The following is a 14,351-nucleotide window of genomic DNA, read 5'->3' as shown; positions in this document are numbered from 1 at the left end:
AATCTCCCACGAATTTGGTTAAACGTAAGGATTCCTCTGTCCCACCTCAGAAAGTCTAAGTGAGTCTGGGGAGAAACAAAGATGCGTACATGCTTTCTCTAGGTGACTCAGTTGTAAGTAGACTACAGTGGGAGAAACACGGGTCTCAGATTAAATAAAAGGAAAATAGAAACAGGGACTAAGAATTTGAGAGAAGAGTCTTTTGTAGTGGGGAGAGCAGTAGAAAACCAATTGTTCATTGTTTCTGGGGAATCCTTTTCTTGCTATAAACTTTCTCAACCACCAAGAGAACCACCAAAACCTTATTCATGAACCAAACCTTTCCAGTAGATTTTCACTACTGTATTTAACATGCTCCTGGGATTTGTGGCCAGAAATGTCCAGTTATTCCCATAAAAAGATGTGTAACATCTTATTTCATACGAGAATGTTTTCTTACTGAGGTAGGTAACTCATCACCTACTCCTGGTAGCCTGGAAACACCTAGAGGGAGCTATTGCTCACACCGGTTATGAACATGAGCAAGCTTCCCAGACAGATCTCAAATCTCTGAGAGTTGCTGAATGAAAATGATACAGATTCTCTTTTCAAGCACCTGTCAAGGGAAAAATATATTCCACAAAGGGGCTACATAAATGAGCTTGCACTCAGAGATGAGTGGTGTGACAATCATTTCATTCTGTTTTGCAAGAGTAAACTTTAACATGACGGGTTTAATAGCAACTCCAAAATTTCAGAGGCACACACCGTCATGAGTGAGAAGGAGCTTGCCACAGAGAGGCATGCAGTTTCTCTCGCTTTAGGCACTTGGCCACGTGTCTTTCGGTGTTACATAAAAAGGTAGAAGGGAATTTCTCTGGAATGTCTGTTCAGAAAGGCTCATGATTTCATTGACTCACCTAGTGATTCATTTATCAATTCAAAAATCTTATTGGAAAATTATTAAGCCACAGTTTTTATTAAGCTGTTTCAGGAACTATGCTAAGTGCGAGGATTACACTGAATGCAAAACTGACATGGCCCCCGTTTATGAGAAAGGAAGATGTGAAAGACAGATGAGAAGACAATAGTCACACACATCACGTAAAATTACAAGTGAGGTAAGTGTAATGGAGCACATCGTGGGATGCTAGAAAATGTGTACTATGAGGCGTTGGTCCTGTCAGAGAGGTCAGAGGATGAGGAAACCGAGAGGCAGGATAACAGTTGGAATAACTAGTTGAAAAATAGCCAGAAGGATGAATATTTGCAAAGGTCTTGGGATGGGGGGTGTGGGGAGGTCTAGGAGACATCCAGGTAATTCAAGAGTCCTTGACAGCAAGGGTGCTGTTTTGGGGTTGAACTGTGTCCCCTAAAAAGATATGTTGAAGTCTTAACCCCAGTACCTCAAACTGTGACCTTATTTAGAGATAAGGTCATCGCATAGGTAATTGGTTAAAATAAAGTCCGACCAGAGTAGGGTGGTTCCTTCATCCGATATGACTGGTGTCTTCATAAGAAGAGGAAACAGAGACACACAGAGAGAAGAGGGCCACGTGCAGACAGGGGCAGAGATTGGAGAGATGCTGCCACATGGCAAGGAAGACCTGGGACCACCAGAAGCTGGAGGAAGCAAGGGAGGATTTTTCCCTAGAGGCTTCAGAGGGAATATGTATGGCCTTGCCAACACTTTGGTTTCAGACATGTAGCCTCCAAAAACTGTGAGAGAACAAATTTATATTTGTTTTAAGCCACCAATTTTGTGGTAATTTGTTCTAACAGCCCCAGGAAAGTAGTGTGCGAAGTAGGACTGGTACTTAACCAATCTGGAGAGTAGACCAGGCCAGACCACACACGGCCTTGAAGACCTTGTTAAAGGTCTTTCTCTTTAGAGCAACTGGGAGGCAAATAAATGTTTTGAAGCAATGAGATGGCAGGGGCTGGGTACTGTGTGATGGGATCAGATTTGCTTTCCCGTCATCTGGATGTCTTCAGTAAATGATTGGGAAGGAGGCAAGAATTTGAGTTAATAACATTTCAAATCATTGATTGCAAAACAACCACTCAATTAGAGCATAGTTTTCTCTCCAACCACTTTAGATTACAGGAATCAAAACTTCTGTATTCACTAATACTGGACAGCCGAAAAAAATGTCTCCAAACCACGTGCCAAAGAATACCAGTTCTGAGGAATACATTTTAGAAAATGTCCCATGGTCAAAGAGGGTTTGGAAATTCTAAGTTTCTTGGGGTCTTTCTTCCCCAAGAAACTCAGAATTTCCAAACCCTCTTGCAGAATTATAATTATAATCAGTTTGGCGTTATAACACAACGTGTGTTAACACATTGAAGTCTCTGCGTAGTTCTGTAGTAAAGAAAGAGTTTAACCGCAATTCCTAAACATGTTTGACTACGAAATATCTTTGGGCCAAACCCAAACAAAACATAAGTGGGACTACCTGTTAACATTTTATGGAATTCACTTTCGGAAGTGCAGATAGCTTTTTAAAAATAATCTTTTCATACTCCCACCCAAATTTTGGAATCAGGAAATTCTACCCAGTACTTAGTTTTAAATATTGTTTTTCTCTTCCCTGTGTTCCTGGCTCACTGGAGGAATAGCTGCTTACAATCTGTGAAGTTCAAATCTCTTTAACCCTTCTCCTTTCCCATCTGAGTCTCACTTGGGACATCTTCCCTCAGGCAATTCTAAGAGCACAGTGTGGTAAAAAATATTTCTGAACAAAAGAAATTGTAATGCTTTTCCCAATGGCATGTTCAAATGTGATTTGAAATGGACAGCCCCCAAATTCAAAACGTTGGCCATCACCACTAAGAATGCTATGCGTGGAAAGGAATCTAGGAATCATTTGGTACAAAATGTTCATTTTGCTCCTAAATAAACTAAAGCCTAGATATCCAGAGACAGTACCAAACCCACATAGCTGCTCAGATAGCACAGCTGGAAGGAGATCAGAGGAACTCACTTCCAGCGCCACCGTCTACTGAAATATGTCGTTTGGGGCTTTTAAAAATTATACGTAAACTCCTGACAGCATCTGAATGCAGACATTAATAGCTAATATAAAACAGATCACTGAAAAGGTAATTTAACTAATTCAAGAAACCTAACAGCATATACCTGCTTTGCGAGTAAAACTGACCAATTCAATAAAACAGGGAGAGAAATTTTATAAATAGTGAAAAATAATACCTATAAAGTTTTATGTTCTAATTATCTGTGTACTACATAAATGATTTCCTCTAAGTTACCAAAAAATAATCCCCTTTGACACTTTCATATATTCATTGTATGTTCTCCATTCTTAGTAGAAGAATGTATATATTATTCTTTTAAACAATAAAGTGTTAAGAAAATGGTTCTGAAAAATATGTCCTTTGACTCTTCTTTTTTATTCTCTCTCCTTCTCTTCTGCAGTCTCTGGTTGCAGGTAGAAAGATATATCCTAATCAGTACTACCTATTTAAGAGAGGTGAATCACATTTTTCTATCTTTGTTCTTTATATCATCCAGGCTGCTAAAAAGCCTTATTAATGCATTTATGGAAGTAGGTTTCAGTTTGCTCTGTCACTGCTGCCCCACTCAGATACATGTTTTACAGATGAATCTGCATCTTAACCAACAGCCTTTCAGATGAGGTGTTGGGGCACAGCAGGAAGGAAGATGGTGGCGGTGCAGTGAGCTGGGCTAGGACACATGCGTATGGTGTTTTTCCTGGTGTGCACGTCTTCCAGACACTTACAGAGAAGTAGAGTTCATGCAACATGGTCCCTTCACACAAGTCAGCTTCTTCACCTTGTGCTCAAGTGAAGAAACAATGATCTGCTCTCAGATTGGAGCATAACCAGGCTACGGGAACCCTTGGGACAAATTTTCAGTCCCCTTCCGCAGGAATTTTTAGGGATACATTTGGCTCAATGCAATTTTCTCCTTACTAGCCAGTTCTAGAACCCAGTCCACACAAAAAACGTATACTTTGGGATGTAATATCATTAAGATTAAAGAATGGTAACGTCTGGACACATCTAGGCTTACCTAGTCTTAGCTGGTCCTTTTTGCTGCTTCTGTTGAGAAAGCACATTGATATCGTCCTAATTGGACCAAACTAAAAGCACATCCAGTTCCTGATGTTTTCTCATCTGAGTAAGCAGATAGGTCTTGCGGAATGCTTAGTGGGCTGCCTTCCAAATGGTGCCGTTCTCCGAACAAGAAACACTAGAACAAAGTTAGAGTCACTATGCTTTCTCTAATTCATGCAGCAGCTCACTGGAGAGAAAGACTGCAAAATTGAAAAGAGTCTAAATGATGGTCCCACTACTTGTTTAGGAACCTTGGACAAGTATCTTTAGCTTTCTGAGCTTCAATTTCCTCATGTGTAAAATCAGAATGATAATAATTCTTATGATAATAATTACCTAAAATGTTGGGAAAACAATTGAGGTTTTACAAAGTATCTTTATAGTTCCTGGCACATCAAAGCGCTCAGCCTGTATGATTCACCTTCCCTTCTCTGGCCCCCTTTGAACTTCAGCATTCAACCTCAGGTAGACTCAGAAATCAAATGCCAACTGTGTATCCAAAAGAAAGCTCTTTGTGCAAGTTGAACCTAAAAGGATCTCTCATACTGGGTCTGTCTAACATCTAGAGTTGAATAAAATTCCATGAGAGCAGTGCAATAGGGAAAAATTACAGAGTAGACAACAAATGGACTCCACAGAATGGTATCATGGAGGAATAAGAGCTTAAGAAAATGAAAATAATCCAGTGTATAGGTCATATCGATGCCACTGTTACCTCAGATGAAAGAGTCCTGGGGATATTGGACAGACCTGAGAGGCAATTAAATGTAGCGGGTAATATCCCAAGTGTGGAGTCAAACAATTGCAGAAGTGTGGAGTCAATCCCAGCTCTGCCACATACTAGCTGTGGTGTCTTAAGCAAGCTATTTAACCTCTGTGAGGTTCAGTTTCTTCATCTGTAAAAGGGGAGTGATGGCATAGTATTTTATTTATGATGTTGCTTTGGTGAGTAATAAATATTGTAATCAATACATAGTGTCCTGCACAATATCAGCCAAGTAGGAAATGTTCAATAAGTGGTCTCAATTATTATTGCTGTTCATGTTTATTTTTTCTTTTTCTAGACATATTAAGGTCAAGTTTGATCTATTCGTAATCACAGAGCTTCAGCTTTTCAATGCTCCAAAAAGCACAATAGGAACCCAATGTTCGTGTACAGAAACAAACAAAAGAAGAAGAAGAAAATGTTTCTCTCTGATGAATCCTCCTCCTCCATTAAACAGTCAGGAAATAATACGGTGGGTATTGGTAGGGAAAGCCAAATCTTGAAGAATCATAATCCTTCAAGAAACATACAGCAGCTTGCAGTCCATGCTCTACAGCTGACGCACACTAAGTGAGAATTTTGTAAAGCATGCTCATGTTAGCTCAATTGCCAGCTTTTCTTTTAGAGAAAAACGAAGACACTTAGCCTTGTAACCAATGGGGAAGCTTTTGTTTTCATCCTAGCCAATTGGCTGCCATGACAATTAAAATAAGCACTTTTCATTGGCATTATTTTTAGATATCTAGAAAAGGTAGGAAATCTAGAACTTTGTGTTACATGTCAAATATTCGAAGTCAAATCTAGCAAATGTACCAATAGCTTCCTGGGTAAAAGCAATTGTTTTTCAGGAGGATCCTAGTTTTTCTTTACTTCATGGCACCATTGCCAGGAAGTTGAAAAATAATTGTTGCCAAAGATTGAACATCTCAGCCCCAGCTAGAGCAGTGCAGAGATTTAGCAAATAAGATCAGTGTGGTATGGAACAAAAGGCAAAGGAAAACAATTATTATATGACTGCTTTGTGTAAATACTAGTTCAGAAAAGAACATTTGAAGGGAAAAATCCAGTGAATGAGTTCAAAATCTCAAATGGATAGCTCTTCCTGATCCTGAACTGGATGTTCCAACAGTCAACAGCTGAAAACATTTTAATTATTCTCAAATAGCATGTATATATGGATATTCATGTTATTTAAATATTATGTGTGTGTGTATGTTGATGTGTATATACATACATGTAATTTGACATACTGAGGAGGCCAACCAAGCATGTAACTGAAGTACTATGAAATTATAGCGTTTATAAAATTCAAATTAGAATGCCTCTGGGTTTTGTACACAAATACTTATGGGAGATTTATTTGTAATTGACAAAAGCTGGAAACAACCCAAATATCTTTCAGCTGGTGAATGGGTAACCAAAATTTAGCATATCCACACAGTGGAATACTATACAGTAATAAAAGGGAAAAAATTGGCAATACACACAACATGGATGAATCTCAAAAGCATTATGTTGACTGAAAGAAGCCAGAATTAAAGGCTGCATACTCTATGAATCCATTAATTTGACTTTCTGGAATAGGCAACATTTCAGGAGCAAACAAACTGATCAGTGATTGTCAGGGGCCGGGGGACAGGGTAGGGATTGTCCACAAAGGGACATGAGAATTTTGGTAGAAGATATTACCTATCTTGAGTATGGTGGTGCTTATGAAAACTCATAGAACCACACACTAAAAAGGGTGAATTTTACTGTATGTAAATTATATCTCAATACAGATACTGCTGTGTTTAACAAAATTCCATGAAGAAGGACAGCTCCTCAGACATAGCTATAAAAAGCCGAGTGCTTTCCTGAGGCAGCATAACTGACTCAGCAAGGCCCTAATGAGTAGCAGTTAATGCTGATGGGCCAGCATTAAATCACGTCCACTTTAATACACAGCTGTGAGAGCCAGTCAAAGTGTCAGCTGCCCACCTGAGATGCTGACGTTCTCCCACCTTCCTTGGGGAGTCCCCAACTGGTCTCTACATCATGGCTTCTTCCCAGCTTCATCAGGCTAGTGACTCAGTTCAGATGATGCCCAGATTCTTGGGTACTTTCTTCCCCGAGACTCCTCTTTTTCTTTATGTATCAAAAGTACCAGAAGGAGATTCCAATGCCCCACAACTACCCACACCTCTAGGCCCCTGCCAGCCCATAGGCCCTGCAAATGCCCCTTGTTTGGCAGAAACAAACATTGCAAAAGATCATTCTCTTTGTTGGAACTCTTTAAGAATAAATCAAAGAAGAAAATAAGACGAGAATGAGAGATTAGGTGTGTGACAAAGATGATCTCCAATGCCTCCCAATGAAAAGTGTATGAATTAGGACTCAGTGTTAAGTAACAGTGTCTGGATCATAGGGAACTTTCAAAAATGGTTGCTATAATTCACACAAAACTATAGATTTAAGTAATTATTTACATACTGTACAGAGCATTCAAGAAATGTCAAATTATTTAATGACTATCATGCAAAGAAATAAGGTAGAGTAAGAGCCAGATTAGAAAGTTTAATTACCTACCTTTCAGTTCATTAAAAAGCAAATTCCTTCTGAAGGTCTATGTGCAAGTTGGAGTTGTCACCCAAAGGAAGTAACGCTGGTGGGGGGGGGGTTATACAGAAATATAGAATGGCTCTATTTGAAGAAGAAAGGCAGTTCTCTGGGGTTTGGAAGAACTGAAGCAGTAAGTGGTTCTAGGAATGGTAGGGACTTACATCCTGCTCTGTGAGTTACCCACAGGTCACAGAACTCTGCAACAGGAGACATGCATAAACCCAGGACCCAGGGATCTGGGAGCTTAGAGTCCTTGAGAACCATGTTCCCAAGCTTGGCACAGAAGGTGTGGAGATCAGTCTGAGAACAGAAGATGAGGTACCCTGGTGGACTGAAGACCAGGGATCCTTCCCCATATTGTTGGGCTAAATAAATCCAACCATGTCTATGTGATTTCAAGGTAGAAAAGGAAAGTCCCCCCACACCTACACACACACACACACACACACACACACACTTATTTATGGATGACATAAAAATGCCAGCATTATCATGTTTTTTGAACTATCAAGTGACTAAATCGGCTTAGAAAAATAAAGGCATGTGATATTTCCTGCACTATGTAAGTTCTGTCTTACATAGACAGAGGGTGCCAAAAAATGTATACACATTTTAAAAAAGGAAAACTGCATTAAAAAAGGAAAAATGTATTATAATAATGTATACTGATAATGAAAGATGAATACAAGTCACGTTTGACTTCTGCAATTACAAGAGGTGCTCAAAGAGGTGACCATCAGCATCCAGACACTTCTGATTACGGTGAACTACTGCTTGAGCAACATTGACCAAAGTGTCCGCTTGTGTACATTTTTTTGGCACCCCCGGTATATTCGTGGTGGATTCCATATACAATTCCACATACTCATAGGAAAATATTTTAGAATGATATATCTTTAAGTGTTATCATATTACCATTTGGAAAAAAAAAGATAAGCCCACACAAAACGTCTATTTGAGCAGCCAGTAATGCTTCCACAACCTTCCCAGACTTATATGAAGAACTTGTTTGTTATTCTCCTGCGTTCCTAGGAGCGCATCCTCAGGTATTTGGTCTGTGGCTGCTGACTAAGTCATACCTGTCTCTGGCCCCTCCGTGAGTAGCCTCACTGATCAGGGCATTGCTTTTTGAGAGCTGGCCTAGAATGGACATGGTGGGCCATCAGCTTCAGAAATCCCGCCTTGAGACAAGGAATACACTTGAGCCCAATTCTGGCTTTCATAGTCAGTTGTTCAGGTAGCTCAGCCATCAATTGTTGGGCCACCTGCCCAGGAACTCTTTTTAGGAATTGCCAGCCAGAGTGAATTCTATGTGTCTGCTGTATCATTCCACACCTGTGACCATATTGGATCTGGGCCAGACACCTGACTCGAAGAAAGGCAGTCTAATTCTCTGTCTCCCGGTAGTTTGTAACTGAGTTGAAAAGAGTGTTGGTCCCAGAGACTCCCAGTGGTTTCAGAATGCAGATTAGAACTTGGAGGCAGCAGAGAAAACTAGAAAGCAGAAAAGATGGGCAGATGGAAGCTGAATGAGAAATGGCAGAGCTTAGAATGTCAATCCCAGTGGCTCAGCTGTGATGAGTGCCAGTCTCTGCCGGAGGCCCCATGGTCTTTGGGTTCTGTGAGACACCCTTGTACCTTGTAATACTTTCCCTCCTTTTGCTTGTCGAGGAAAGAATGTCTAGCCAATAGAAAAGTTTTATAAGAGTTTATTTAAGCTAAATTTTTGAGGACATGCCTGGAAGCAAAATCTCAACAGACTCAGAAAATGCTCTGGAGAATAGCAGGTTTGCAGTTCTTTTTATGCATGTAGAAGCAAAAGAGAAAATGTAAGGAGAGTACATGAACTCCATTGGTGATAGATTAAGGAAGCAGGAAAAGGAAAGCAGTTAAATCTCTGGGATTGGATAAAAGCAAAATGGAGAGACACATCCTTCTTTTACATTGGTAGATACAGGGTAGTTAACATTTAACATTCACTGTAAATAGATGGTATGAAGGGAACAAAATAACGAGGAGTCTCGTGGTTTCGTGCTCTGGTGCTGGTGGTTATGTCTTTGAGGGGTCTGGAAAAGAAACTTATTCTCACATTTCAAAGGTATGTGATTCTAGATGCATAAGGACAGTGGACAGGGCTCACTTAACATAAAGATTGACCTTTGCTAAGGAAGCTGTAGGCCCGGGTCATAACTACCGTGTTTCCCTGAAAATAAGGCCAGGTCTTACATTAATTTTTGCTCCAAAAGACGCATTAGGGCTTATGTTCAGGGGATGTCATCCTGAAAAATCATTCTAGGGCTTCTTTTCCGGTTAGGTCTTATTTTTGGGGAAACACGGTACATACCCTGATCTGCCCAGTTAGGAATTTTGATGTTCAGACCGTCCTGTGTTTTTACTTTCAGTCTTCAAGTTTATAAGGCCTGCCATGCACACCCTGCCCCGCCCCCCCACAGCTTGTCAGTTTTACATGTTCAAATTAAATTTAATTGGTTTCAGTTGCTTACAATTGTTAAACAAACAAACAAACAAAAAAAACATGCCCAAAATGGCACCACTTGTATTAAAAGCCCATGATACCAAACGTATTATAGATTTAATACCTGATCTAATTTCAGTTTCACCTACTCCGAGAAACATAATCTTAACCAACTAGTCTAGAATTCTTTGGTCAAGCACAGGTAAGATAATTTGTCACTTGGTCCCTTTCCATCTCCCATAGAAAGAAGAGGCAATCAAATGATTGCCCCAAGTAAAACATGCCCCCGCCCAAAAATAATCTTTTCTTTGCTTTTGTTAATAGCTCCCTGTCCCACCCCTCTTCCTATAAAAACATTCCATTTTGTACAATACATTGGTGCCCTCTTCTGCTAGATGAGATGTTTCTCAATTCATGAATCCCTTAATAAAGCCAACTAGACCTTCAAATTTATTCACTTGCATTTTGATTTTTAGCATAATCAAATGGTCCTAAGGAAGGAAGGAAAATACTTTTTGTTATTATTTATGGGTCTATGAATAGTAGGAAAAATTTGTCTCTGCCTTCTCACCAGTAATAAGGGAATCATAATATTTTTTCCCTGCCGACATGATGAATTTATAGAAAAGACCAAAGATATTTGCTAGAAAATTTTGACAAGCAGTATGATCATTGCAATGTTCTAACAACCCTATGTAGACCATCCTGTCCACTTTCAACATCCTCTAGCCTCACTGCCAGCTGGAGTTGATGCTATCACTACCCCAACTGCATGCAAGTCTTACACAGAATAACTGCATCTGACTTTTCAGCCTAAAATCATCATCACCATCATCTGCACTATTACCATTAGGAAACAGAAGAGGGCACCCTAAGAATATTTAAGTAGTGGCAAACAGTAACTCTAACACACTTTTAAATAATACAATGGATGCTTTCTCTCAAGCATAGCAAAGCAAAGCATGATCAATTTTGCCACTAAAATTATTCTATGGATCTACATGACTAAGGGTCATAGAACAAGAATGCCTAAGTCAGTCTCTGAGAAAAAGACAAGGCCTAAAACATAATATCTGTTGAGGAAGAGGGAAAAAAAATTTCCTTCTACCCTTCTAGGTTCTTGGCTGAGATACTCCCCTGTAATAAGAGACAGATTAATGGGAGAAAAACAAACAGAAATTTAATAATATGTCTACCTTCTGTATACATGGGAGATACTCAGGAAAGCTCAGCAACTCCCTGAAATGGCCCAATCCATCACCTTAAATGTCAATTCTAACTACAGGCAAGAGTATGATGTGAACAGGGAGTAGTTATGTTAGCGACTAGGAAAAGCACAGTAAACAAAGGAATGATTTTTATGCAGAATTAAGGTATTGCCCTCTCCCATTGATAAGAGTTTCAAGAGATTTACAGTCCTCCTTCTCCTCCAGGTAAGGAGAAGGAAACACTCTTACAAATGGAGAGTTCCTTATAAATGTAAATGTCTCTTACAAAAGGGTAAGGGCTACTGATTTCAGAGCTTCACCTGTCTGTTGTTTCTTAAAAATAACTAGCTCAAAGTAATGAATACGCCAAAGATGCATATTTTGGGGTGGCATATTTTGTTCCCCTACACTTTCAAACATGCTATATTCCCCAATAATAATCTAATTTGAGTGTCATAATGGTTTAGTAAAAATGGGGGCTCAAAAATTATTATGTCTATGTGATGAATATTGAAACGGATTCAGAAAAGGAAATAGTAAAACTCACTTTTGTGGAGCCATTTCTATGTGCTAAACATATGCTTATGAACATTATTTATTTGACATTGTACAACAACTCTAAGAGGTAGGTACTCAAACCCCATCCTCATCCCCAGTCTGCAGTAACTGAGGGGTATCCTGTCCCAATCATTTTAACCAGCACCTCTTCCGGTTGATCCAAATGGTCTCCAATATAATGCTAGGCCTGAAATAAACAGGTAGATTATTTAAGACATCTGTATTGAATTAAGGAGATTGAGAAAGAGAGAGATGAACATGAGGAGACTAAGGAAAGATAGGAAGGAGGAGAGGGGAGAAAAAGAAGGTGGGGAAGGAGAGAAGGACTCCAGACAGAACAGAGCATCAAAGAGAAAGAAAGGGAGAGCAGGGGAGGGAGACTGGAAAAATAGCTTCTGAGTTTTCAGAAAGAACTTCATGGATCTGAGTGACCAAACTTCCCTTTATTTACATACACACTAAGAGCTCAAATACACATACTGAGGGTGCCAGAAAAATGTATACAAATGGAACTTTGGTCAACATTGCTCAAGCAGTAGTGATACAGGTTAGCTAGCATGTCCCTAGGTAGACAGGGGGGTCCCTGGTGGAATAAACAAAGACAGCCATATCCTAAAACTCCAGGTTTTGAAATCACTCCTTCGCTCCAGGACAAAAGATAACAAGGCCTTGAGATGAATCATAAAATTCCTTTTGGCATAACAGACTGAATGGATTTGATAGATAAAAGTGTGTTACTTTGCTAATTCCTTCAGGATGGGCAAGCAGAACAAACCTGGTAGATGGATTTCATTAGAAGGCGCCAGTTCCCCTCTTCAAACAGTTCCCTTCAAACAGCTCCCTTTCCCCAAGCAGGCAAAGGAAGGTGCAAAATTAAAGCTTTTGCCTCAGTAGTCACTGGCCACCCCCATTTGGGACCCCCTCCCGTTCGGGAGCTTTGACTCTTTGCTTTCAATAAACTATTCTCTTTTTAAAACTCTTTGCATCTCCTGGATCCGTATTTCCATTCTTCAGTCTCACGAGACACGATCCCAGCCTACAGCCAGAAACTGCCGACAGATCCAACCTCATCCACATCATTTGGGGAATCATAGGAAAATATTCCTCCATCAGTAGTTTGCCATAATCAGAAGTGTCTGGATGCTGATGGTAACCACTTTGAGCACCTCTTGTAATTGCAGAAGTCAAATGTGACTTGTATTTATCTTTCGTTATCGGTATATATTGAGTAAAATTCTAATAGTTTTCCATTCTTAAAATGTGTATACATTTTTTTGGCACCCTCTGTATTTCAGAGGCCCCAACACGGTATCAGACAATGTCAATGGAGACTATAAAGTCCATGCCAAGATGCTAATGTTTAGGAGCAGCCAATAGCAGCTACTAAAAGGGGAACAATCAAGGGAGAGGTATTGACTTAGGCTCTGAAAACAGCCTTCCCAGAAAGGCTTTACAGCCTCCAGCTGTTCATTAGTTAATGAATATGAAATATTGACTCAAGGATGGCCCACAGGTGTTCAGGAGAACAATCTCATTTCAAACCAGTCAATTGCAGCCCAGTAGTAGCCCATAGCTTTAGGGTGCATGGGAAAGAGTCCTTTACCACTCCTTCCATCTCTCCCAGAGCCTGAGGCTTAGGTGGTTTTCAGATCCAGATTCCTGCCCCCAACTAGGTGGGGCAGGTCCTGAAATAAAGACAAAGGGGCACATCTGTTCCTGTCCTCTTTGTATAAACAATTTAGCACAGAGACAACTTGAATCCCAATTTGGTAACTGTGGTAGATAAAATCGTTTTTATTTTTAATTAACTCTCATGAATTTATTTTAAAGTGTATTTAAAGAAAAATAAACTTGCACATAAAACCCTCAATTTCACAAATATTAGAGAAAAGTCAAAAGAGGCACTTACACTTTGTAAGGTAAAATATTTAACAAAATTATAATAGGACAAGTCGTATGCAGATGACTATAAATACTGAGGCTACAGTGTTAATGGCTGGAGTTGGAGAAACGTGGATTTAGGGCAGATGAACAGGAAGGGATGGAAGGATGGATGGAAGAATGGATGGATATGTGGCTGTGTAGATGAATCAGAAGTGTTGGATGGATGGATGAGTGGATGGACAGATGGTTTGACAATTGGATGGTTGGATGTGTGATAAGTCAGAAGTGTTCACTTAAGTGTTCCCTTAGCTTAATTATTTGCTAATGCAAAGCGAATGTCATTGGACTGAAGGGAAATGGAAATAGAAATGAGTCCCTCTGGTTCTCAGCCAATAGGTGTGGGGCAATCCATTCACTAGTGAGCTGACAACCCATGTTAATTTAAATGTTTATTCTCCTTATGATCTTAAGATCTTACCAAAATTGTGAAGAAGAGTGTGGGCTCTGGAGTCAGATCTCCCACATTGAATTGTAGCTCTTATTTGCTGTTGACCTTGCACAAGTTGCCTTACATTTTAGTGCCTAAGCCCCCTTAGTCGTGGAATGAGGCCAATCATAGAACCTACTCTGATGGGGTGCCGTGAAGTTTACAAATAAAGGCAGCAGCCAAAATAATCAACCAACAAATCCAAATTAACGTTAATTGATGGATCATTTTGTTTTGCTGAAATGAAATTGATAATAAAATGCAAAGATATTTGCGTGTTTTAAGTTTCAC

This window comes from Rhinolophus ferrumequinum, chromosome 17, assembly GCF_004115265.2.
Source record: "Rhinolophus ferrumequinum isolate MPI-CBG mRhiFer1 chromosome 17, mRhiFer1_v1.p, whole genome shotgun sequence".
Taxonomy (NCBI): Eukaryota; Metazoa; Chordata; class Mammalia; order Chiroptera; family Rhinolophidae; genus Rhinolophus; species Rhinolophus ferrumequinum.
The sequence above is the reverse complement of the archived record's forward strand: the minus strand, read 5'-3'. Positions refer to the sequence as shown.